Source organism: Bos mutus, chromosome 14 (assembly GCF_027580195.1).
Source record: "Bos mutus isolate GX-2022 chromosome 14, NWIPB_WYAK_1.1, whole genome shotgun sequence".
Lineage (NCBI taxonomy): Eukaryota > Metazoa > Chordata > Mammalia > Artiodactyla > Bovidae > Bos > Bos mutus.
Genome location: NC_091630.1, coordinates 27,245,223 through 27,271,402, shown reverse-complemented (window position 1 = coordinate 27,271,402; position 26,180 = coordinate 27,245,223). Strand labels below are relative to the sequence as shown.

The window sequence follows — 26,180 nt, the reverse complement described above, 5'->3', positions numbered from 1 at the left end:
AAAATAGGCCCCATGCTGGGGTTTTTCCTTTTGCACTAATCCTCTGTGACATCCGAACCAAAAAAAAGAGTAAAACCAATGCCATATGTGCAGAGCCTGCTGGTGCTGATTTTAAAACACATGAAGAGTTGACCCAGATAATATTTTGCAGTTTTATTTTCATTACAATGTCATTTTCATTTTCCATTTCTTCTTTCTGGCATGTTCTCTTCCTTCCATCTGTTTGCCCTGGAAAGAACGTGGCATGTGGAATAAGGGCTATACCAATTTGCTTGAATGGAAGAAAAGGGGCGGACATTTGTAGAAGGTGATTTAATATGAGGTCTCTAGAGGTTGAGGACCTGGGACTCACTATCTGTCCAAACATAGAACTAAATATATTTTGCTAAACCTAATTTCAGATGCAATATCACTCAAGTAATGAAGCTAGAATAAGACTTCTCTTGGAATATTTCAAGGCAAAAATCAAATCCATAGCAACATCCCACTAGCACGGCCACCTTTTATCTATATGACACTGGTCTGTGACAACATAATCCCCGCTTTCCTTTTCCACTGTCTTTAGTCAGACAGGCACACGCTTCGACAATGCACAATTTGTCGAGCATTTGTTAGGTGACCGGAGCTGCTGTCATGAGTTGGGGATCACGTCCTTCTGTGGACATCTGAGGAGCATTCTGAGGTCTCAGTTGGCAGTTCTGTTTGCTGAGTCCTTTTTTATCTGAGGGAGTTTACAGCAGTTTCAGAGGGAGGGCTGTTCCCTTGTCCTGTGTGGTGGCAACATTATTCAGGGAAACTGGATCTTCCTGCAGGTTTTGCTTCTTGTGCTCACCCTTGTGGCTGAGATAATGCAGGCTCTGCAAGCTTCTGCCAGGAAGATCTGATTTCTGCCCCGGCGACTGGCGGGCCTGACTGTTCTTGAGAGATGGAGGCTGTGCCTGAACCTGATCCTGGGTTCCTACCTGACTTCAGTGCTTTCCCCCCCGTGTTTGCAGAGGAAGCAGAGGATTCAGGCTGAGGGGCTTTGGTCCTCTTTAGTGCAGTAGAGAGCAGTAGTTCAGGATCTATGGGCCATGCCATGGTCTCCTATATGGCCGAGCCCAGCTTACCAGGGATAGTGGAGGGGTTTTGTCTGTGCAGAGCTGGGGCCTTCTTGAGTTTGGGATGAGATTCTCCAGCTTTGCATTTCCAGCCTTTCTTTTCTCTTCTGTCTCAGTCACCACTTAACAGATCTGAACCCAGTGTGTGTATGTGTGCTAAGTTGCTTCAGTCGTGTCCGACTGTTCGCAACCCCGTGGACTGTAGCCCGTCAGGCTCCTCTGTCCATGGGATTCTCCAGGCAACCCAGTAATGCTCCTCATTTGTTGTTTCAGCAACTCTTTATTGATGTGCCAGCCAGTGAGCCAGGCACCGGAATACAACAGTAAGCCAGGAGCGCCACATATGTGTGTGATGTGATGTGTTTCCGGGGAAGGTGCTGAGTCCCCTGAGTGTACCGAGGAGGACCATGGAACCCAGACTTTGGAGTTCTGGGAAGGGTCTCAGGGAAGTAATGCTAGATTGACACTTAGAAAGGGTAAAACTAGGTTTTTAAGTGTGAAGACACTCAAGGATCTGAATTTTACATGCCATTGCTGTTAACTTTAGTACTACGTACTTTCTTGTTATGCTTTACCTGCTAAGTCATGTCCCACTCTTTTAAGATCCCCAGGGACTGTAGCCCGCCTGGCTTCTCTATCCATGGGATTTCCCAAGCAAGAATAATAGAGTAGGTTGCTATTTCCTTCTCCAGAGAATCTTCCTGACCCAGGGCTCCAACCCAAGTCTCCTGCATTGGCAGGTGGATTCTTTACCACTGAGCCACCAGGGAAGCCCCGTGTACTTCCTTTGGAGTTTAAGTTCTATTGTCATGGCTACCATGTTGCAGTTAACATGAGTCTTTCCTCTGCTAGGATGTGAGCCTCTTTAGGATGTGGACCATGTTTTTCCCCTTCTTTCCTTCCTTCTTTCATTCTTGCCATCCCCCACATTTTGTTTTTATTTTAACTAATTCATGCTGCCTTCTTTCTTTCTTTTTAAATATTATGTATTTAATATACTGCCCATAAAGAACAGATATAACATGTGTAGGCTATGCCATGCTGTGCCATTCTAAGTTGCTCTGTCGTGTCAGACTCTTTGTGATCCCGTGGACTACAGCCCACCAGGCTTCTCTGTCCATGGGATTCTCCCGGCAAGAATGCTGGAGTAGATTTCCATTCCGTCCTCCAGGGGATCTTCCTGACCTAGGAAGCCAATCCACATCTCTTCAGTTCAGTTCAGTCACTCAGTCGTGTCCAACTCTTTGCAACCCCATGAATCGCAGCACACCAGGCCTCCCTGTCCATCACCAACTCCCAGAGTTCACTCAAACTCACATCTATCGAGTCGGTGATGCCATCCAGCCATCTCATCCTCTGTCGTCTCCTTCTCCTCCTGCCCCTAATCCCTCCCAGCATCATTTTCCAATGAGTCAACTCTTCGCATGAGGTGGCCAAAGTACTGGAGTTTCAGCTTTAGCATCATTCTTTCCAAAGAACACCCAGGACTGATCTCCTTTAGAATGGACTGGTTGGATCTCCTTGCAGTCCAAGGGACTCTCAAGAGGCTTCTCCAACACCACAGTTCAAAAGCATCAATTCTTCGGTGCTCAGCTTTCTTCACAGTCCAACTCTCACATCCATACATGACCACAGGAAAAACCATAGCCTTGACTAGACATCTCCTGTATTGGCAGGTGGGTTCTTCACTGCTAGTGCCACTTGGAAAGCCCATACATAAGCTATAGAAAATAATAATAAAGCAGGCACTGTGACCCGTCTTCCGCTGTAAGAATTACCACCACTGAAGCTGCCTACAGGCTCTTCCAGATCTCATTCTTGGCCTTTCCCCAGAGGTAACCACTACATTGAAATGTGTGTTTTATCAATTCCTTTCATTTTAAAAATAATCTCTACCACCTTAGGTATGTGCCCCTACAAATATGTTGGAGCCCAAGGGTAAAATTTAAACATGGAGCTATCTGCCTTTGTGCTCTCCCTAAGTCGCACAGGGCCTAGAACTTAAGAGGTTCTCATTGGATGTTTGTGGACAGATGGATATGCCCTTGTAGAGCCTGGAAGATATCTTTGTGATGCTATACACCAAGGAGATACTGGAATTCAGTTTTAGTCAGTTTGTTCCTTTTGAGCCTTGTTGGTTTTGTTCCTTTGGGATGCTTATGGATGTAGGTCACAGAAATGAGTCACATACCGTTTAATTGTTTGGGGAGACTTCCTACTTGGGCTTCCCTGGTGGCTCAGTGGTAAAGAATCCACCTGCCAATGCAGGAGACGTGGGTTGGATCCCTGAGTCAGGAAGATCCCCTAGAGAAGGAAGTGGCAACTCACTCCAGTATTCTTGCCTGGGAAATCCCATGGACAGAGGAGCCTGGCGGGCTACAGTCCATGGGGTTGCAAAGAGTCAGACACGACTTAGCAACTAAACAACAAAAAACTTCCTACTTATCCTCTTCATTTCACTGCCATGCAAACAACTGTCCAGTGGTCCTAAAGAGAGTGGCCTTAATGTTTTTTTTCATAATCTGTTTTGCCTTTCCATTCCATTGTGGCTTTTCTTAGAACAGTGTGGAATGGGGAGGAGAGAGGTGGAGAGACTAAGGAACACTGAGTACACTTGAATTAAAAGTTAACTTGCGTCGGGGGGTGGGGCAGAGGAGCCGGGCAAGCAAAGGGTTGGCTGGGGAACGCGTGCTCCGTGCCAGACGTCACTTTGAGTTGAGAGCCTGGGGAAGGTTCCATTAAACAAATCCATGGAAATGCAGAGCATAATTTGTGTGCAGAGCATAATCTGATGGTGAGAGAGCTTCATTCTTTTTAAATGCCAGGCACCACACAAGAACCAGCAGAGAACATTTTCAGGGGGACATTCAAAAACATTTTGTTCAGAAGCTTGAGAGTCTCAGTAGTTTTCAGTGGGTTAAACAATGGGGTGAGGTGACCTTTGGAGCTTGCTGCTGGGAGCTCAGCTTGTTTACAGAATGCCTGGCCTCTGCCCAGGGAGCACCCAGCTCTGAAGGCGCAGTGGGAGCATGGCCTCTGGGTGAAGTCCCCTCCCCAGAGGTGCCAGGCTCTGCTGGCCTTGATCAGGTGTCCCAGGGCGAGAGTGCAAGAGCTGGTTGACCTGCCTCACACCTGCTTTCCTCCTAGCCCATCCCTCCACTCATCCAGATATCCTCTTTTGTGTTGCCAGGTCCTTGCCAGAAACATTTCCATGTGACTTCATTTTTCCCTCTCTCCCCGATTCTCACTTTAGTTTCTTGAACACACATCTGAATTTAAACAAACCCCATGAGACCTTTCATTGCTCCATTTGCTTGCTTTTGTTCTAACACTATGTACAGATGCCAGGAATTGCCAGAATTTACCCAGCTTGTTTGTTTTTATTTTGTTGACATTTGTGCTTGCAAATAAAAAATATTTGTGTTAAAGATTGATTGCGTGCTCAGTTGCTCAGTCATGTCTGATTCTCTGTGACCCCGTGGACTGTAGCCTGCCAGGCTGCTTTGTCCATGGAATTTTCCAGGGAAGAATACTGGAGTGGGTTGCCATTTCCTTCTCCAAGGGATCTTCCTGACCCAGGGATCAAACCCGGGTCTCCTGCATTGACAGGTGGATTCTTTACTACTGCACCACCTGGGAAGCCCCCTTACAGCCTACTCTCCAGAAAATATTACACAGTGGTGAAGGTAGCATTGATCTTGGAGCATGGTCAATCCATTCTGATTAGAGAATTCAATTTTTCACATAGTCCTCGGGCCATATGAGAAACATTTTTTCCTTTCGTTTGGCAGAGATAATTACTGTACATATGGCCGTTTCAGTTGTTCTTTGGTGTGGGTAGCACTGCGGTCAAGTGTGTAACATAAGATCAACATGAACGTGTTCGTCGCTCAGTTGTGTCCGACTCTTTGCAATCCCATGGACTATAGCTCACCAGACTCCTCTGTCCATGTAATTCTCCAAGCAAAAATACTGGAATAGGTTTCCATTCCCTTTTCCAGGGGATCTTCCCAACCCAGGGGTCAAACCTGGGTCTTCTGCATTGCAGGCAAATTCTTTACCATCTGAGCCACCAGGGAAACCCAGGGTAAGATGAGGTGTCTCTTAATATTTAACTTGCTCTGTGCTTTTCCTGTTTTAAATCCTTTTGTACAACTGGGGTTTTAACTGATTTTGAATCTATGCAGTTAACTTTGTGAACCTAAGAGCTACGTGGAGAGGAACTCTGTAGGCAGGGCGCTTTCCCCCTTAGATACAGCCTGGCTCCGAACTGTAACAGTCACCTGCCTGGCCTTCCCACCTCCAGTCCCTCCTGCAGATTTCACTGCTGCAAGATCTCCATAAAACATCAGTGTATTCATAATAAAGCCCTGTTCAAAACTCGCCATGGCTCCCTCTTGCCTTCAGAGTAAAGGTCCTTGTTGTTGTTCAGTTGCTAAGTCATGTCCAACTTTCTGCAGCATGCCAGGCTTCCCTGTCCTTCAGTATCTCCCAGAGTTTGCTCAGACTCACGTCCATTGAGTCAGTGATGCCGTCCAACCATCTCATCCTCTGCCTCCCTTTTTTTCCTTTTGCCTTCAATCTTTCCCAGCATAGGCCCTTAGCATAGCTTTACATTCTTCAACTCTCTTCAACTCACCTTTGTGGCTGCATTTTCTCATCTGATCACTACATCCCAGCCAAAGAAGGGGTTCAGTATATGCTAAATATGCCCTGTGTTTTCCTTCCTCTGGGTTTCAGTTCATACCACCCCCTTCACCGAAAGTCCCCTCCCTTCTGTACCCCCAGCACTTAATCACGTTCTCCCGACTGCTCAAGGCATCTCTCCCTTGACATTGTCCCTGCCCTCTTCTGCTCACACAGCCGAGAGGATTTCTTCCTCCTCTGTGGTCCCCTAATGCCCTCTCTCTATCTTGCACTCAGCATGTCCTCTCATCTCCTAGTTTTTTGTCTCTGAAGCTCGTCTCCTCCTGAGAAGAGCCTTGAGCCCTGGTACCATACTTCTTGTTTCCTCCCCCGAGTGCCTGTGCACAGCTCAACACACATTTGAGTTGAATGCTATCATTTTGGTTTCCAGATCTTAGATCATTGTGAATTCTGATGACAAGGTCCCAAGCAGCGTGGACAAAGAAGAAAGCCAACTCTGGAGTCAGACTGACCAGCTCTGCTGTTACCAGCTCCGTGACTTGGAGCAAGTTCCATCACCACTCAGAACCTCAGTTTCTTCTTTTACACCCTGTATGTCTTTAGAACAAATGTCTTTAGATTCAAGAAAATATCAGAGGTAGGTTAAGTAGGCTTTTAGTACACAGCGGTTAGTAACGTTCGTGTCTGACTCTGTTGTCTGTTGCATTAGTTATCCCTTCAAGGTCTGTATAATCTCTAGTCTGCCATCAGCACCAGGCCATCCATGCTTTCATCTGTGTCATTAACAAGGCATGTTAATAGGATAAGGGCAGATACAAAGCCAGGTGACACGTTACTAGAGATTTCCCTCGAGGTTGGCAGGCAATCCATTAGTCAACATCCTTTGGGTCCTGAACTGTGCTGCCATCCAGTTCCCATGGCAGCCTTGTTCATAAGACTTTCCGAAGTGTTGTGGCTAATTGCCTGCTGAATTCCAGGTAACCCATTTGTGTGGCCGCCCCAAATCATAGCGCCGTCAGGAAAGGAATGAAAATTTTTTTATGACTATAGTCATATGACTTCTCTTTCTGGCTTCTACTTACCTTATGAAGGGACCTTTCCTACAGTTTTACTGGAGATCAACACCAAATGTAGCAGTTTGTGATTTCCAGGATTTATTGTTTCTCTGCTTTGATAACCTCTGTACTTTTTGTTCATCACCAACCAGCTACATCTCTTCCTTTCTGATTTCCCCAAAATTGGTGGTATTTCCACAGTCATATCTGTAAGTTCTTTTAGTACCTTCCTTCACTCAGTAAATATTCTTCCGAATCTCCTCTGTCAGGTACAGTGTTTAGTTTGGGGGGATACGGTGATGAACAAGACAGAGGTCTTCCCAAACTGCATGGTTTTTGTGTGCTAAATTTGGGGCTGAAAACTTGAATTTTAAGAAATTTAGGCATATGGGTAGGTAGGTATGCGTGTGTACTCAGTTACTTCAGTCGTATCCGACTCTGTGCAACCCTATAGACTGTAGCCCACCAGGCTTCTCTGTCCATGGGATTCTCCAGACAAGAATACTGAAGTTGGTTGTCATGCCCTCCTTCAGGGGATTTTCCCAACCCAGGGATCAAACCCACATCTCCTGCATTGCAGGTGGATTCCTTACCACTGCCACCACCTGGAAAGCCCTATTGGTAGGTAGGATTGGAGGGAATATTTATCCTAACCGTAAAGAACAACAGGCTGTCAACCCAAACTGAAAGGAGAGAAAGAGGAAGGTAACTCAGTCAAGAGCATTTCCAGGCGCCCTTGCTGAATACTGAGTATAGAGGAACTTTCAGTGTTATGAAACCTTTCAAGGCCATAGCAGCTACTGTGTATTCAGTGCTGCATTAGACACGGGTACAGTCATAGAGGAGCCCTCAAGGAGCTGACAATGGGCTGGGAAATTACAGACGGTTGCAGTGCAATGAAATGAATGCTCATTAAAATTCTGGGTGGGGTGAGAGCATAAAGGAAGGGCTTCTGATCTCTTTCCTGAAGGAGTTAAAGGTTAAAGCTAAGCTGAGACCTGAAGAACAGGTAGTAGTTAGCCAGGCCCAGAGGGAAAGAAAACTCATCCTTCCAGGTGGAGGGAACAGCTTTTGTGAAAACTGGAATCCAGAGATGGTTGTGCTGCCTTCCAGAAATGTCGATGGTTCCACCAGCCGGGGTGCAGTTGTGGCAGTCGGGACAGATTCTATGGACGGCTTGTAGATTATGCATTGAAGTTTGGACTTTATCTTCAGGACACGAGCACCATTAAGGGTTTCAACAGGGGAATCACCTAATTAGATTTATGCTCTGGAGCAGCCTGGAAGATGGAGTGCTCGGGGCCACGATGAGCAGCTGGATTACAGTGGGTGGTGGTGTCATAATTCTGGTAAGAAATGATTGTGGCCTGGGGTGGAGCATTCAGGATGGGAAGAAGCAGACAGATCATGGAAGTTACTACAGGCAGATTCGAGTAGATGGCTGCAATCTATAGTTAAATATTGAAAACCAGAGTCATTTACTGTAGTGGTTCTCAGACTTTAGCATGCATAAAAGATCGCCTGGGCATTTGTAAAAATGTGTATTATGGGAATGACTTGAGGAAATGTCAGTGGACAGATTTGGGATGTAAGTCAAGAATCTGTGTTTTCAGCAAGTGTCCAGGTGACACTGATGCGGACGGGCCTCAGACCACACCGTCAAAAGCCCCTCTCTATGAGAGGTTTTAAACTGGCAGTCTCTTAAGCGTATCCATGACAGTTAACTTCTCATTTAAGAATGAAGCATCAGTCCTATTTTTAAAAACTTATGTATTTAATTATTTATTTCCGGCTGTGCTGGGCCTGTGTTGCTGCACCGGCTTTTTCTCTGGTTGCCGCGAGCAGGCCTCTCATTGTGGGGGCTTCTCTTGTGGAGCACAGGCTCTAGGGCGCTGAGGCTTCAGTAGTTGTGGCCCTTTGAGTTACTGCAGTCCAGGCGCTAAAGCACAGGCTCCATAGTTGTGGCTCACAGGCTTAGCTGCTCTGAGGCGTGTGGGATCTTCCTGAATCAAGGCTGGAACCCATGTCTCCAGCATTGGCAGGCAGATTCTTTACCACTGCACCATCAGGGAAGCCCCAGTCCTATTATTTTTGTTGAGAATAGGTGAGTGGCTCAGCCTGATGGGTTCAGGTGCTAAAAAAATTTAAAAAGTGCTGTCTCCTGGCTAGTGTGGTCTGTGTTCACTAATTGTTTGCTCTCTGGTAAGCGATGCGGGGCTTCCCAGGTGGCTCGGTGGTAAGGAATCCACCTGCAATGCAGGAGACTCGGGTTTGATCCCTGAGTTGGGAAGATCCCCAGAGGAGCAAATGGCAACCCACTTCATTATTCTTGCCTGGGAAATCCCATGGACAGAGGAGCGTGGTGGGCAACAGTTCATGGAGTCGCAGAGTCAAACATGACTTAGTGACTAAAACAAGGGAGGCAGAACAGAGGGTGATAATCTTATTAAGACTCCTACAGCAGATGGTTTGTAAATGAATTTTCCAAGGTTTCTGCAAGCCCTTTGGTTGAGCAAGCCAGCAACCACTTATGAGGAAGATAAAGTCTCCCAGCTCTTGGTGCAGGTGTGCATTCTTAGTGTTCAGGGCATATTTTGACGCGTATTATTGTGGTATTTCTCAAGCTTAGATGTCCACCTTCAAATCCCAGCTTCACTATATACAAGCTGTGTAATCTTGAGCAAGTTACCTGTTCTCTCCTTCTGTCATATGTAAAATGGGAGTAAAATTGTACCTGTCTCATAGTCTTGATATGTATTAAATGAGAATACATGTACAGCACATTGACAGCGTGTGAACACAATAAGCCATTTCTAATCATTACTGAGATCTGTAATAAACTCATCACTTGAATTAAGAGTTTCATCATGTAATAAAGTCTTCACCTTCTTATTTAAGTCATGGTGCTTTAGAAAAACACATTTATGGAGCCCATATGCAAGAATGCTTTGAGAAACTGAATATTTAGCAACACATATCAAACATGGGGTTAAGTCAGCCAATAAGTAATAATGCTGAATATTAATCAGATCAGATCAGATCAGTCGCTCAGTCGTGTCCGACTCTTTGTGACCCCATGAATCGCAGCACGCCAGGCCTCCCTGTCCATCACCAACTCCTGGAGTTCACTGAGACTCACGTCCATCGAGTCAGTGATGCCATCCAGCCATCTCATCTTCTGTCGTCCCCTTCTCCTCCTGCCCCCAATCCCTCCCAGCATCAGAGTCTTTTCCAATGAGTCAACTCTTCGCATGAGGTGGCCAAAGTACTGGAGTTTCAGCTTTAGCATCATTCCTTCCAAAGAAATCCCAGGGCTGATCTCCTTCACAATGGACTGGTTGGATCTCCTTGCAGTCCAAGGGACTCTCAAGAGTCTTCTCCAACACCACAGTTCAAAAGCATCAATTCTTCAGCACTCAGCCTTCTTCACAGTCCAACTCTCACATCCGTACATGACCACAGGAAAAACCATAGCCTTGACTAGACGAACCTTTGTTGGCAAAGTAATGTCTCTGCTTTTGAATACGCTATCTAGGTTGGTCATAACTTTGCTTCCAAGGAGTAAGCGTCTTTTAATTTCATGGCTGCAGTCACCATCTGCAGTGATTTTGGAGCCCCCAAAAATAAAGTCTGACACTGTTTCCACTGTTTCCCCATCTATTTCCCATGAAGTAGTGGGACTGGATGCCATGATCTTCGTTTTCTGAATGTTGAGCTTTAAGCCAACTTTTTCACTCTCCACTTTCACTTTCATCAAGAGGCTTTTGAGTTCCTCTTCACTTTCTGCCATAAGGGTGGTGTCATCTGCATATCTGAGGTTATTGATATTTCTCCCGGCAATCTTGATTCCAGTTTGTGTTTCTTCCAGTCCAGCGTCTTAATACATGAATAGTAATATTAATGCACTTATCACAGTTCCCATTATGTCACTGAGTCCTCACAATGGTCCCATACAACCAGCCTGGGATCCCTTTTTAGAGTGAGGAAATGAGTCATAAAGAGATTAATCAATCACCAAGGTCACACTGGCATTAAATGAAAGATTAGATATCTTCTCTCAGAACCCACCAATGCTGCTGCTGCTGCTAAGTCACTTCAGTCGTGTCCAACTCTGTGCGACCCCATAGATGGCAGCCCACCAGGCCCTGCCATCACTGGGATTCTCCAGGCAAGAACACTGGAGTGGGGTGCCATTTCCTCCTCCAATGCATGAAAGTGAAAAGTGAAAGTGAAGGCGTTCAGTCATGTCTGACTCTTAGCGACCCATGGACTGCAGCCTACCAGGCTCCTCTGTCCATGGGATTTTCCAGGCAAGAGTACTGGAGTGGGCTGCCAGTGCCTTCTCCACCACCAATGCTGGACTCTGCTTTTAACCACAGATGTTAAATACCTACTATCAGTTACATGAAGCACAGTTAGTAACACTCAGTATTATGCCAAGTAAAATCAGAAATTGACTCATTTTGAGTGCGAAATATGTAAAAAATTATTCCCAAAATGCATGCTGTGCTGTGTAGCTATATTTTAAATCAGAGCCAAGCCTGCTGCTCTGTTTCTCAGAGGCAGCCATTCAGGAAGCCGATACATGTGATCTCAGTCAGAGGGTGTATTAGAATGATTCCCAAGTTTAGTGTTCAGAGACCTGAAGGGCTTGTTAAAATATGGGCTTCCCAGGTGGCTCAGCAGGTTAAGAGTCTGCCTGCAATGGAAAAGACACAGGAGACATGGGCTTGATCCCTGGGTCGGGAGGATCCCCTGGAGGAGGGCACAGCCCCCTCCAGTATTCTTACCTGGAGAATCCCATGAACAGTGGAGCCTGGTTGGCTATGGTCCATGGACACGACTGAAGCGACTGAGCATGTAGCCCTGCCTCTGAGTTGCTGACTCTGTAGGTCTGGGGTGGGGCCTGAGAATCTGCATTCCTGATAACTTCCCAGGTGATGCTGCTGCTGCTGCTGGTTTGGAACCACACTGTGAAAACCACTGTCTTAGAGGAATGGGAAGATGGTTGGTGACTTTAGGGGCAGAGGATAGTTTAAAGTCTACCCTATAATCACCAGACCTGCTTCACCAACCTAATTATTTAAATTCACAAAGATGTTCTGAAGCAACAGAATGTCCGCTCTAGCATGTAGATGCTTAGATGCAAATCAGAAGATGGTCATCTTTACTTCGGTTTTAACATTTCTAGAGCAGGGTAATTGCTTTCTAATGTAGAGACTTTTATATAGTAGCTCCCCCTTCTCTAAAACAGTGGGGCCTGATTTAAGACTCAGCTATGTATTCAGATGGAGAAGCCAGTGGCAACCCACTCCAGTACTCTTGCCTGGACAATCCCATGAACGGAGGAGCCTGGTAGGCTACAGTCCAGGGGGTCGCAAAGAAGCGGACACGACTGAGCAACATCACTTCACTTACATATTCAGAACTTCACCTGTGATGCAAACCCAGCATTTCGTCTTAAAACTAGGTACTTAGCTATTAATAAGTTCTGGGCTGTCTTAAGCCATTTCATATCCCCCTCCTCTGCCCTTTGAGGGCCAAGGTCTTTCTCCCTCTATGAGGTTGTATGCACAGTCCAGTAAACTCTGGGTTGGTTTCTCACATTCATGGACTGGTCTCATTGTCTAAGTTAAGGGGCGAGGTCATGGAGTGACCTAAGCTAAACCCAGTAGGTTATCAGGTGATTCTTGAGATTTTAGGGTTACTCCAGGTCAGAATGACGCTAGAAAGGATCACCTTGGGCATGTTGGATCCTAAAATTGGGACAGGGTAAAGCAGAGTCTAGTTTTATGTTTAACTCTTGATTTCTTCACAACAATGAGAGGGAAGGGATATAAAGACAAATGTGTAAGCGCAAGTGACCCACGAGCATTTTCTTTTGTCCTTGGAATGTATAACATAGAAGTAGATTCACTGAGTTGATAGTTTTCTTTGGAGGATTTGAGCCTCTGGAAATGCAAGTGGATGCTTTATCAGAATGAAAAACCTAGCTAGATGAGTAGCTGGAATTAACCGAACTAATTTTCTCATCATCAGAAGAATTAAGACCTAAATTATGGAATAAGTCATACAGTGGACTATTATACAGTTGTCAAATGAATGTACTATAACTATAGGAGTATTTTAGCAACATAATTTTGAGTGAAAATTTTCCCAAATACTATACATATCATGATAACCTGTTTATTAAAAAGTGAAAAATAGATGAAACAAGAAAAAAAAATTGCCATTTGGAAATTCAAATAGATGTGATTGCTCTTTGTAAAAATGAAAACCAGGAAATGGTGAACAGGCAATAAGAAGAAGAAGTATATGTAAGTTGGTGTCGACCATCCAGTGTTTCTGATGAGGGTGGTTTCTTTATTTATTATAATATTAACTGTGAATAAATAAACAAAAACATAAACCAGGTAGAAAATAAAAATAGATAGTCTTTCATGAGTCAATGAGGAGTGTGTGTCAAGAACAAAGGAATTTGATTAATCCAGTTCTGTGCCTCTGAGACTCATGTTTCCATGCGGACAGCAGGTGGGAAAATAGCTTTCTGGGTTTAAGAGAAAATAACGCAGCCCCACTCTGAAGGTCCAGGCTCGGGTCCACGCAGCGCTGTGACCTCAAGTCTTGGCCACTGCCTCTCACCTTGTCTCAGTTTGTGCAGCTTATCAACGGAGATCACTCAGGAGGCAGGGAGGTCAGGAGGTCATCGAAGATTGTCCGTAGAGTCACTTCAGACAAAACTAAAGGCTACAGTGTCCCTGAAGTAGGAAAAACATAGATGTTTCCTTCTCTTTCCTACCCACCTGCCTGAGAACGGTCACGTTTACATGTTTTCTCAGAGAAGCAAAGGTCGGAGTTCTAGAAATGGAAAGATCTGCATCCAACCAAACTTTTGGGGATTTTAAACTCAGCTGGGTCTAAACTGCCTTGATGGCCTCGTTCCCGATGCTGCTTCCGCTCCCGCACAGCGCTGCTGTCTCCTGCCGCCCCTTCGCCCTGGACGCCCCTCTCCGCACTCCTCCTGCCGCAGTCTCGGATAGTCGTGAATCGTTTCCAGAGCTTGCTGGTTCACTGAGCATCTCCTGGAATCGTAATCCTTCCAGTAGGGAACAGTGTTTTCCTTTGTTGACCTCTCTTAGCACCTAATGAATCTCTGTCCTGAGAAGTTTGCTTCTTTCTGAAGAAACAGGTTCAGCATCTCAGCATGACGGTTGCTGGGTGTGCAAAGGAACTGACGAAATCTCGCCCTCGTGGAGATGCTGTATCCTGAGCGTGTGTTTGTGACCCCTGACCCTGCGAGAAGGCTCGATGGTTAGCTCTCTGTTTTTTAGTGTGCTTGAGGCTTTCCTGTGAAATTGGAAGATTCAGTCAATACAGCCCAGGTCTGAGGATTTACTCAATTTAGAATCTAAAGGGAGGAGGCAGAATCTTTACCATCCTCTGGGAGAATCTTCTGTTTATTTTCTTGCTTGTTTTGAATGCTTGCTCATAACTACACCCCACACTACAGCCTCACCTCACTCCTGCTCTGTGCTCCCCACCCGGCTCCTGCTCTGTGCTCCCACCTCGCTCCTGCTCTGTGCTCCTCACCTCACTCCTGCTCTGTGCTCCCACCCCACTCCTGCTCTGTGCTCCTCACCTTAGTCCTGCTGCGTGCTCCCCACCTTAGTCCTGCTCCGTGCTCCCCACCTCACTCCTGCTCTGTGCTCCAAGTCCTCTCCGACTGGGCCCATCGTGTACTGGGACTCACATGTTATTCAGAGAAGGAGATCGTGAGAAGAAAAATCAAAATAATAGCAGTATTTTTAAGTTCTTACCAAGCGCCAGGCCCTACGTTCTACATGGTTTACCTATAGTAGTTTACATAACCCTTACAACAACTCTGTAAGAAAGCTCCCGTTACCATTCTCTGTCCATAGAAGGCGCAGAGAGGCTGAGTGCCATTCCCAAGGTCACATAGCTAGTAACGGAGGCTACTGAACTGTACCACCGCATAAAAAGTGAAGAGAAACAACTTCATGGGGATTGAAATGCTAGAGAGAGAGAGGATAAATTCTTCAGGAATAAAGGTGAAAGGATGTCGAAATATTCGAAGTGGAGCGAGGCCACGTGCTGACAAGATCCAGTGATGTAGTTCGAGGCAGATGGTTCAGTGGAGTGAAGAGGAAGGTCGGGGCTTCCGCGAAAGTCAGGAGAGCGTGGCAGCGTGAGGCGCAGCTTCCCCGGGGGGTACTGGGCAGCAGCCCTCCAGGAGCCTGGAGCCGAGAGCGCACACCAATCGGCGTGCCCCGGGTCACGAGGCGGTGACCGTGACGAGGATGCCGGGAGGCAGTCGAAACTGTTCGGTCTTGGAGTCTATTTTAGAAACTGTGCTTAAGGAGGTTTAGAAAGAAAGAAAGAAATGCTGTTTTAGAACCCTGCTGTGTGTCTCTGCAACAAATTATAAATTATGTCATCTTCTTCCTTAGCAAGTGGGTGATGTTGTTCCATTCATGGTCTCAAACTGCTTGCAGAGAGCAGGGCCTCACTGAGTGTGCAAAGTCAGGGGACTTTGAACAAGACCCATCCCTAATCCTTCCCCCTTATATCCTGCAGTCCCAGACAGGAATCCGAGCCGTGCTCTGCCTTTGTCGTCTTAGTGACACGTCAGTCCCCAGTTCTCCCCCACCCCATCACCACCCCCTTCCTCCCCGTCAGCTGTCTCCACGGTGACACCCCTGCTCCGAACCCACCACTGCCACCTTGAGCGCTGCTTTTTCTCTGATTTAGGTTTTCCTGCCAGACACGGAGGGCAGGCACCTCATTTTGGTAAACGCTGGATAAACACGTCTCCTTAAATAGAAGCAGCCGGCTCACCAGCTGGCTTTTTTTCCCTAAGTGGCAGCAACTCAGTTGAATAAACTTGACAAGTCAAAGATGAGGAACATGTAAGAGTGAAAAATTCTTCAAGGAGGATCAGCTCATGTTATTACCAGGCCCGCAAGATAATCAGTGTGGATGAAGTTCACGGCCACCGTGGAGGCCACCCTTCCCAGACCTGTTTAGCGGAAGGCTGTGTGGCTGAGGGTTGCCCTTCGAGCCCCTGTTCTTAAGGGCCTGTGCCCAACGCTGGTTCAGTGTGGGAGGCTCTGCACGCATGTGTGGTTCCTTGGTTTCACTTGGCATGTCAGCCAGGGACAGCTCGAGCCTACCAGAGGGTTGGGGCTGATGGGATGACCCAGTGGAGAGCTGGCTGGGCTGTGAGCTGTATCAGTGTTGGATGATTGCTGATACCCCCAAGTCCAAAGCGTTCAGCCCTTCCTCTTTAAAACCGGATTATGAGGACTTCAAACCATGGATAAACTGCTAAATGTCCTACTGGCTTTATAAACTGACATGTGTGCACATGCACTTGGCTGGAACTGGTACCTTCTATATGTTCCCCCTTTCCTTCCAGTCCTCTAAGAATGCACCTAGCCCGGGAACGTGCTTCTGGAGGGCTGCGAGGGCAGAGATCACTCTGTTACACTCCTCTCTCCTGTGTGCCTTGTCGTCGAGTGAAGCCTTCTTAACTTCTGCTCACTCGCCTTCCACTTGCCATGGAAGAAAGCTCTTGAGTTTGACCAGACTGGAGAGAGATTCCCTGCGCTCTGTATCTTTGGAGCTTTCCTCCTCACAGTGTGGTCCATAACCATCTGCTACACAATCATCTATGGTAATTACTTAAAATGCTGATTCCTGGGTCACCCACCCTTCCCAGCCTTCTAAAGGAATTTCTATGAGTGTTTCCCAGAAGTCTCCACTTCCCAGGTGACGCTTATACACAGTAAGTTTTAGAAATCATTGCATTATTAATAATTATCAGATTAATATTTGTGAACATGTCAAGCACTTACCATGCATTTCACTTTCCATTCATTTCAACTTTACCACAGCTCTACAAGGTAGAAATCACCCACCTAGAGCAGGGCCTGACACATGGCACACAGCAGATGCTCAATACATTTTTTATTAAACAATAAGTTAACCTTAAATATATGTGTGTGTGTATATATATCAGTTCAGTTCAGTTGCTCAGTCATGCTCGACTCTTCACGACCCTATGGACTGCAGCTTGCCAAGCTTTCCTGTCCATCACCAGCTCCCGGAGCTTACTCAAACTCACTGTCCATCTTGTCGGTGATGCTATCCAACCACCTCATCCTCTGTCATCCCCGTCTCCTCCTGCCTTCAATCTTTCCCAGCATCAGGGTCTTTTCAGATGAGTCCGTTCTTCACATCAGGTGGCCAAAGTATTGGAGTTTCAGCTTTAGCATCGGTCCTTCCAATGAATATTCAGGACTGATTTCCTTTAAGATGGACTGGTTGGATCTCCTTGCAGTCCAAAGGACTCTCAAGAGTCTTCTCCAATACCACAGTTCAAAAGCATCAATTTTTCAGCACTCAACTTTATAGTCCAACTTTCACATCCATACATGACTACTGAAAAAACCATAGCTTTGACTAGACGGACCTTTGTTGGTAATGTCTCTGCTTTTTAATATGCTCTCTGGGTTGGTCATAACTTTTCTTCCAAGGAGCAATCGTCTTTTAATTTCATGGCTGCAGTCACCATCTGCCATGACTTTGGAGCCCCCAAAAATTAAGTCTCTCACCTGTTTCCATTGTTTCTCCATCTCTTTGCCATGAAGTGATGGGACCGGATGCCATGATCTTAGTTCTCTGAATGTTGAGTTTTAAACCAACTTTTTCACTCTCCTCTTTCACTTTCATCAAGAGGCTTTTTAGTTCTTCTTCACTTTCTGCCACAAGGGTGGTGTTTTCTGCATATCTGAGGTTATTGATATTTCTTCCGGCAATTTTGATTCCAGTTTGTGCTTCATCCAGCCCCTCGTTTCGCATGATGTATTCTGCATATAAGTTAAATAAGCAGGGTGACAATATATAGCCTCGACGTACTCCTTTCCCGATTTGAAACCAGTCCATCCTTCCATGTCCAGTTCTAACTGTTGCTTCTTGACCTGCATACAGATTTCTCAGGAGGCAGGTCAGGCAGTTTGGTATTCCCATATCTTTAAGAATTTTCCACAGTTTGTTGTGATCCACACAGTCAAAGGCTTTGGAATAGTCAATAAAGCAGAAGTAGATGTTTTTCTGGCACTCTTGCTTTTTCGATGAGCCAACAGATGTTTTACATATATATATATATATATATATGCCTCCTACCTGCTAAGTCACTTCAGTCATGTCAGATTCTTTGCAATATGGCTTGTAGCTTGCCAGGCTCCCCTGTTCATGGGATTCTCCGGGCAAGAGTACTGGAGTGGGTAGCCATACCCTCCTCCAGGGGATCTTTCCTAGTCTGTTACGTCACGTCCTACATTTAGGTTCTTTACCACTAGTGCCACCTATGAAGCCCATAAACATACACACAGACACACACATTTGCTCCATAAATAAATAAGGAAACTAAGGTTTACAGAAGTTAAAAACACCTGGCCAAGAACACATGGCAAGTGAGAGGTGGAGCCAGGCTTTGTAGAGCCTTCTTTGGGTAGAGCTTGTTGGTGTGTGAGCTTTCAGGCTGGCGCCCCCTTCTGGGGATGCTGAGTTGTGCACGGCAGTGGTGCCAGAGGACCCCAGAGGCATCTGATTGGCCTTAGGTTGAACTGATTGATCTCTATCATTCACCTCTTAGCCATCTCTGATAAATCGGCAGGATCACATTTATTTATCAGTAATGAAGATAACAGGCCCAGGGAACTTGGATGATTGTTCACGAAGCCAAACGGACCCATGCTCCTGCCCTGTACTCTGCTGAGGTTAACCAATGCAGAGTCTTAATTTTCCTGGGGGGTGAGGTAGAAGGATGCTAGTTATATCCTCAGGCCCTGTGGGAGATTAATAAGCTTTTTGCCCTGGTCAGAAATGTTCGCTTTCTCTTCCCTTCTGGAAGTTTATTTATACTCTGCTCTTTGCTTATCATTTCTTCCATCCACTTTTCTTGCTTGGCAGGTAGTTTGTATTTCTGCCAAATACAGGTAGCTGAGCCAGGCCAAGATAAAGAAGCGAAGCTGATGGTGTTATCCTTGACCTGTTGGCCCTCTGTGCCTCCTCTCCCATTGTCCCTCCCGCCCTTTCTCAGGGGACTGGCCTCTGCCAAGACTTGAGCTGTTGTAAAGGTGTGTGCATTTTCCCTGGGCTTTTCTGAAAGCAGGCTTCTAGTGCAGGAGCAACTCTAGAGATTTTTGGAGGCTGTCCATGGGGACTTTGTTTTAGGACCATGGATATTTTTTTAATATAATCTGATTTATTTATTAATGGCTGTGCTGGGTCTTCGTTGCTGTGTGGGCTTTTTCTCTGGTTGTAATGAGCGGGAGGTACTCCTCGTTGCAGGACGCAGGGTTCTCATTGCTGTGGCTTATTTTGTTACAGAGCACAGGCTCCAGGGGCCCGGGCTTCAGTTGCTGTGGCACATGGGCTCTAGAGCACAGGCTCAATAGTTGTGACGCACTGACTTAGTTGCTTCTCGGCATGTGGGATCTTCCTGGACCAGGGATCGAACCAGTGTCCCTTGCATTTCGAGGCAGATTCTTAACCACTGGACCGCCAGGGAAGCTCAGGACTGTGGATCTTTATTACATAGTCTATTGTGTACACACATACGTACACACATATGGTTAAAAATAGAAACATGCTCTCCACTGAGGGAAGACCACCATTTGTAAAGAGTGACTATAAAAATGCCTGACTCCAGTGAGATAAAGCATTTCCTGTTGTGGGGTTTTTTAAGGGAACGATGCCTGAAAAAGCCCTCTTCCAGCCCTCAAACCACTGTATCAGTAATTCTAGTTAGAAATAATTCTAGCTAGAAATAATAATTTTACTTAGAAATAATAATAGCTTACCTGTAACGAGTGCTTGCTGTGTGCCAGGCACTGTCTTCATTTCTTTTCATGTTTCACCTAATCCCCACAGTCCCTTAGCACTACCTACTCTTAATATTTTCATCCCTGTTTTACAGATGGGGAAACTGAGGCAGAGAGAGGGTAAACAACTTGCTTGAGGCTCCATAGAGTTAACAGAAGGGCTGTAATTCAAACCCAAGTGGCTTGACTCCCAAACCCTCATAATACTGCATTATATGGTGTGATTACTTTTATTATATGATGATTTTCTTTTAAAATCTTAGACTTTCAAGGAAAAAACCAATTGTCCATAATTGTACTATTCCCTACTTATAATTTTTATAACAAGAGTCATATGCACCTGGTTAGAAACGCCACATGGCTCAGGAAGTTATAAAATGAAAATAAGAGTCTGTTTATATCCTCATTGTCCTATTTTCAAGGGAAACCATTATACCAGATCTCTTTTTGTTCCCCAAGAAAAATGTTCTGTACATGTAGCAGTTTATGATTTAAAGGTTTATTTACAGAGAAGCAAGCATGCCGCACTCACTCTTCTGTATCTTGCTTTCCTGGTCGAGTAATAGGTCTTTCCATCTCAGCACACACAGGTGCGTGTCACCTCTCATCATGATTGTAGAGTATGCATTTAGTTTGCTGTGCTGCCCGACTTAGGCTGTCAGTACTGATGGACAATTTTCTTGGATGCTTACGTGCGGGGTAAGTTCCCAGCAGTACAGTGTTCTTTTTTATGCACGTTGCACCAATTCACACTAGTGTTTTGCCCCAAACCCTTAACAGAACCAGTGTTAGCAAACTCTTTTTTTTTTTGCTGATCTGTTGGAAAAAAATCCTTTTTCATTTCCATTTTTAATTTTATAAGTGAGATTGTATGGCATTTCAGGTATATCGGTGGTTTGTTTTTCTCTCTTTGTCTGCCATCTGACTGTTCATGTCCTTTGCCCATTTTTCTGTTCTTTGTTTTCCTCTCTTTTTTTTCTAATTTGTTTGAGCTTTTGGTAAGTTAAGGAAATTAGCCCTTTATCTATAAATGTGTTATAAATATTTTCATTCAATTTATTATTTGTCTTTGACTCTGCTATTTTATTTTTATGTAATTAGATTTATGTTTATAGTTATATAGTTAGATTTATCAATACAAAATTATTCACTTCTACATCGGACATGATCTGATATGCAAGACATATCAGATCATGTCTTCCTGAAAGGTTGTAAATACCATTTCCATTTTATCATAATTTCAGAAAAGATTTATCTTCATTCTGATTGACGTTCATATGGAACTGCCATACATTTAAAAGCATATATAAACATTTATAAACAGAAGTTCAAATTTAAAGTATGTAGAAATGAATAATTTTGTATTGATAAATCTAACTACATAACTATAAACATAAAATCTAAGTACATAAAAATACAGTAGACTCAAAGACAAATAATAAACTGAAAGAAAATATTTATAACATTTATAGATATATTTCAATCCCTTTGTTGATCTTTAGATCAAATATTCCCTTTCTGACATAAATACCTATGGAAGTTTTGGGATTAGTTTGCAATAAGTAAAACAAAAATCCTCTTTTGGCTGTGAAGCATTTTTTGGATTCCTTGGCTGGGCCCCCAGAGCTCAGCTCTGCAGCTAAGAGTCAGTGCTACTGAATAGACTTGGAGTAGCGTCATCTGTAATTACACATGTCCACTGCTCCAGCTGCTCCTTAATAGTGCTACTTGGCCTTAGTGAAAACGGCTCCTCTCCCTTCCCCAGAGACCTTTAAATAGAAGATCTGTGTATCTGTGTGTGGGGACGGGGGATGGGAAGATGAATTGATGGGGGTCTGGGTTTTTTTGTGTGTGTGTGTGTTTTTAATTTGCTGATTCTGTTTGAGGTGGAGATATAGGTGGCCAACCTGAATTAATCTGATTGTTTTGTGGTAACAAAGGATAAAGGAAGGTTTGGGGTTGCTTGAAGCAGTGGTTTAGGATGGCTTATTACCACTTCGTAGACGTTAGGAGTTCTCTGTTCTCAGAGGCCTGTGTGATATTCTGATGAATGAGGAATCCACAGTGTCCTGAAAGCAGGCAAAAATAATAACGTCCTAAGAGACTGGATCACAGTGTTTTAAAAAAAAATGCATCTAGTTATCAGTAAATTTTGCCCATATTTTTTGTTTCCATTTTCCCTTCCTTCTCTAATTCCCAGCCTTACCATCACATGCATAGAATGCTCATTACCCTAAGGTTATGAATAAAAGTAAGGCCTCTCAAGAGAATCCAGCAGCACTCCTGAACAAAAACCCGCAGAGCTTCTGGAGGCCGGCAAGCACAGCTCCTTTCTGGCTGGAAGGTGCTGTCTGCTGCCCAGTGTGTAATCACCAGCATCAGCATTGCAAGATATCTCAAAGGTCATCGTGCTCCGCCTACCTAGTACCTGATTGAAGACAGTATTGATGAGGATATTGACTTGGATATGCACATTTTAAAATTCCCTTCAGCTTTTCAAGCACAGCTCTTCAGTGGCCAAATATTTTTCCCTGTGCTTTGCTGAAGGAGTCCCTGTGACATCGGCGATTTACCAATAGGTATCTACATACCAGCGGATGCGGGCAAATACTTCCTTGTCCCCCAAAACTGCTTTAGGCTCATGCCATCCAAAAAATCCCTATGGAATATATATTAAAGTCTTAAAGTGGGTATATACTTTGGTTTTAATGTTCTACGTTTAGGAATTTATTCTAAGGAAATAATCAAACAAGAATGTAAATCTGTATGCTCAAGCGTATCCATTAAGCCCATGTGGGTTTAAGAGCGGGCACTCTGGGGTTAGACGGCTTGGTTTCCCTCTTGGCTCCACTTATTGTGTGACCTGGTGTGTGTCACTCAGCTTCTCTTCCGTATCTTTAAAATGGTCTGATAGCTGTCCCTACCACATAGAATTTGTCCTGTCATGAAAAATAAGTGGCTTAACATGTAAAAGATGCTCAGGATGGTTTCTGGTACATAATGTTTGGTATTAACCATAGAAAAATGAGCATGGCCTACATATTCATTGATTTAATAAAACAAAATATGCCATGTTTTAAAGTTATTCACATATTAAAAGAAAAACAATTAGGTTACATAATAATGTATTAAGTATGAATGCTGAATAGTTACATACCAAAAGGTTATTTTTTGGTGATGGAATTATAGGCTATATTTTCCCCTCTGGATCATTGCTGTTTTCTAAGTCTTCCACAAAAGAAATGCATAGTATAATAAAAATTGCCTTTTCAAGTCCTGCAGAGTAATAATAACAGCTATTTTGAGAGCTTACAACAGATCAGGTGTTTTTCTGAGACAGGAGATAGATACTCACTGCTTATAATAACCCCATGAGGTGAGTGCTATGATTATCAATCTCCATTTACAGATTAAGAAATCAAGCAGAGTGAGGTGAAGTAACGTGCCTACTACATCTTCCATCTCATAAGCAATAGAGGTGGGATTTGAACCTGGGCTGTCTGATTCAGGGCTTATGTTTTTAGGTTAGGACCTCTCTTTGTATGGCAATGGCACCCGGCTCCAGTACTCTTGCCTGGAAAATCCCATGGACAGAGGAGCCTGGTAGGCTGCAGTCCATGGGGTCACGAAGAGTTGGACACGACTGAGCGACTTCACTTTCACTTTTCACTTTCATGCATTGGAGAAGGAAATGGCAACCCACTCCAGTGTTCTTGCCTGGAGAATCCCAGGGATGGGGGAGCCTGGTGGGCTGCCGTCTATGGGGTCAGATACGACTGAAGCAACTTAGCAGCAGCAGCAGCAGTGACCCACAAGAGCATTGAACTACATACAGTACCCACCACAATCATCTAGTTGCATACACTGTTTAAAGGAAATACATAAAGAGTGCCTCTCCTTCTTGGTATCTTTGCTGCAGCTAATAGATACATAAGAGGTTTTCAGGTCTCCAGCTGTCCTCTTAGTTACCCTGTTTAGTAAATGGGGAGAATATATTCAGACGCCATAGTAAAATTGACTTTTCTGTATATCCCTTTTTTAAAAAGAGTGCATTGACTTTACATGACAATAAGCAAACTGTAAATAGTTTATATTTTTAAAAGTCATCAACAGAAATAGGTAAGTAGCATTTACATTCTTCACTATAATGTTACTCAGATAGTCCTGAATACAGTTGTACCCTGGATGGGTCTTCTCAGTCTCTTTCTGACGTGTACAAGGTAAGCTAGAAAAGCACAGGGACAAAGTGCCCTAGGCCCTGCAAACACTAACAAGTCATATATTGAGTGCCAGGAGCAGTAAATGTAGAACAACGTGGTCCCTTCAGTTCAGGGTACGTAATAACTGCAGAGGGGCTTCCCCGGTGGCGCTAGTGGTAAAGAACCCACCTGCCAGTGCAGGAGACGTAAGAGATGCGGGTTCGATCCTGGGGCGAGAAGATGCCCTGGAGGAGGGCATGACAACCCACTCTAGTTTTATTGCCCGGAGAATCCCATGGATGGAGGAACCTAGTAGACTACAGTCCATGGGGTCAGGGTTACAAAGAACCAGACACTACTGAAGCAACTTAGCACACACACACAATAACTGCAGGTCAGAGGCATCGTTAAATAACAATGGATTTTCAGCAAACATCTGTTTCTGTTCTAGAATTTCCATTTTTATGCAGGCTGTCAAATTATATTGATGGGTCTTTGCATACCTTTTAAAGAATGAAAATTGGGTGTCTCAGAGTAATAATTTTACATCAGAAAATAATATCTTACCCCTGATGGCTGCAACCACAGGACCTATTTTTGAAAATCATCCACCTTTATCATTTTATAACCAACCTGGTAATTTGCTAGCAGACAAAGTTGGAGTAGACTGTCAGGGCTACTGTGTTCCTCGGTAGCATTACCAATCATGAGTCCTTGAAACTGTGAAATACTATAGTTTAGCCAACGTATTACTCAGAGGCAACTAATTAAGTTCAAGGAGCTTCTGAGAGTTCATTACATCATTAGACAAAGTCTCTCAAATCCAGAAGGAATAGCCAGTCCTGGTTCTGATAAATTGCTACTGTAATCCTCCCAGAATTCTGCTGGGAGCTGGGATTCGCAGCTGTCATCTGCCCTAAGGGGTCCTTCCTGATCTGTTTTCCAGAAGAGGCTGACCTTCCCGAGAGGTCCTAGAAACCAGACAAGGGATCTTTCTCTTTGCCTTGCTGTTACTTGCTTCCCCCTTCAGCAAAACCAAAACATGCCATCAGTAAGAGCATTTGTTCACCAGTGGGCCAGTCTGGCCACCTCTTGTCCTCGTGGCTCATCTTGGCTGTCAGGGAGATGGTAGTTTATTCAGGAACCTCCCCAGCTCCCGCTTCTTTTACAGTCTTCTTGGGACATGTTATCACAGGGGTAGCATGGGGATTTGGTCCTGGACAGAATTCATCACCCACAAGCCTTAGGCAAATAAATCAGCTTTTGTTTCCTCAACAGTAGAAGACAAGATTAATATCTGCCTTACAAGATGTCAAGATTAATAGGTCAAGGAATAGAAAGAATCTTGAACAATAGTCTGGAACCTAGTAGGTTCTCAATAAAGAGTCATGATCATCAGGACTTCAGTAATTAAAGTTCTGTGCATCCAAAGCTGGGGGCATGGGTTTGACCATGATTGGGGAACTAAGCTCCTACATGCACACAACGCAGCCTAAAAAATAAAATTAAATTCAAAATAATAATGATTACTAGTCACTGCATATCAGAAACTCAGGGGATTTAGATTATTCATAGTTTGCTCAGTCAGAAATGTGATCTGGTTCTGAATTCTAGGCCAGAAGAGTCACAAATTGTGGCACAGGAGTTGAGAAACAAGATCGAATAAAATTGTGTGCCTCAATTGATTTTTCCAAAAGCATTTGGAATTTCATCTTTAAAAAAAAAAAAATCCTCTTTTCTTCCTGTTGTCCTGTTACCTCTTCCATGCCCCTGAACTTCCAGACAATCCATGGAATGTTTTCATTATTACTATTTCAAAACTTTGTTTTGTTAAAAATGAATTTATGTTAATTATTCTACCACACAGCATGTTTTCAATTATACGCTGAACCCTAGTCTGTGCTTAAAACGTACTGTGATCTTTGTAAACTAATAAACAACCCCTCCACCCACCCCCAAAAACTGCGGTTTCAAATTTCAATGATCATTCCCATGTTCCATCACTGGTCACTGTGAACTTTTTTCACAACTCTCTGGAAATGTTAAGTTCCTGCTGTTCTGTTAAGGTTGTGTTCTTCATAGAAAAGCTGCAGCTGCGGTCAGAGAAGTGGAGGAAGATCAGATAGCGGGGCTTGGAGCTGTTATCTGGAGCGCAGGCTTTCCTATTTCGAACCGGTTGATTATCTCCAGACCCGAACGTGCCAAATTCAAGTATGGCTAGCCGACTGCAAAGCCGAAAGATAAACTCTCTTGGAAAAACCGCTCTGGGGC

The 26,180-nt window shown here is 44.5% G+C and overlaps 1 protein-coding gene and 1 non-coding gene across 8 annotated transcripts in view; both read left to right on the top strand.

The window, feature by feature from the left end:
* Window positions 1–26,180, top strand: part of SYBU (syntabulin) — an 85,222-nt gene that overhangs the window by 42,883 nt on the left and 16,159 nt on the right. The window contains exon 1 of one of the 7 annotated variants that reach the window (XM_070382189.1): window positions 25,142–26,120. The exons of the other annotated variants lie outside the window; for them this stretch is intronic. The gene's annotated coding sequence lies outside the window, so the exon portion shown is untranslated. Of the gene's footprint in view, window positions 1–25,141; window positions 26,121–26,180 lie in introns of those variants that run through there. 7 annotated transcript variants of the gene reach the window in all.
* Window positions 13,244–13,315, top strand: LOC138990806 (small nucleolar RNA SNORD112). The gene has a single exon (XR_011466922.1). It is a non-coding gene; the product is annotated as a small nucleolar RNA SNORD112 (small nucleolar RNA).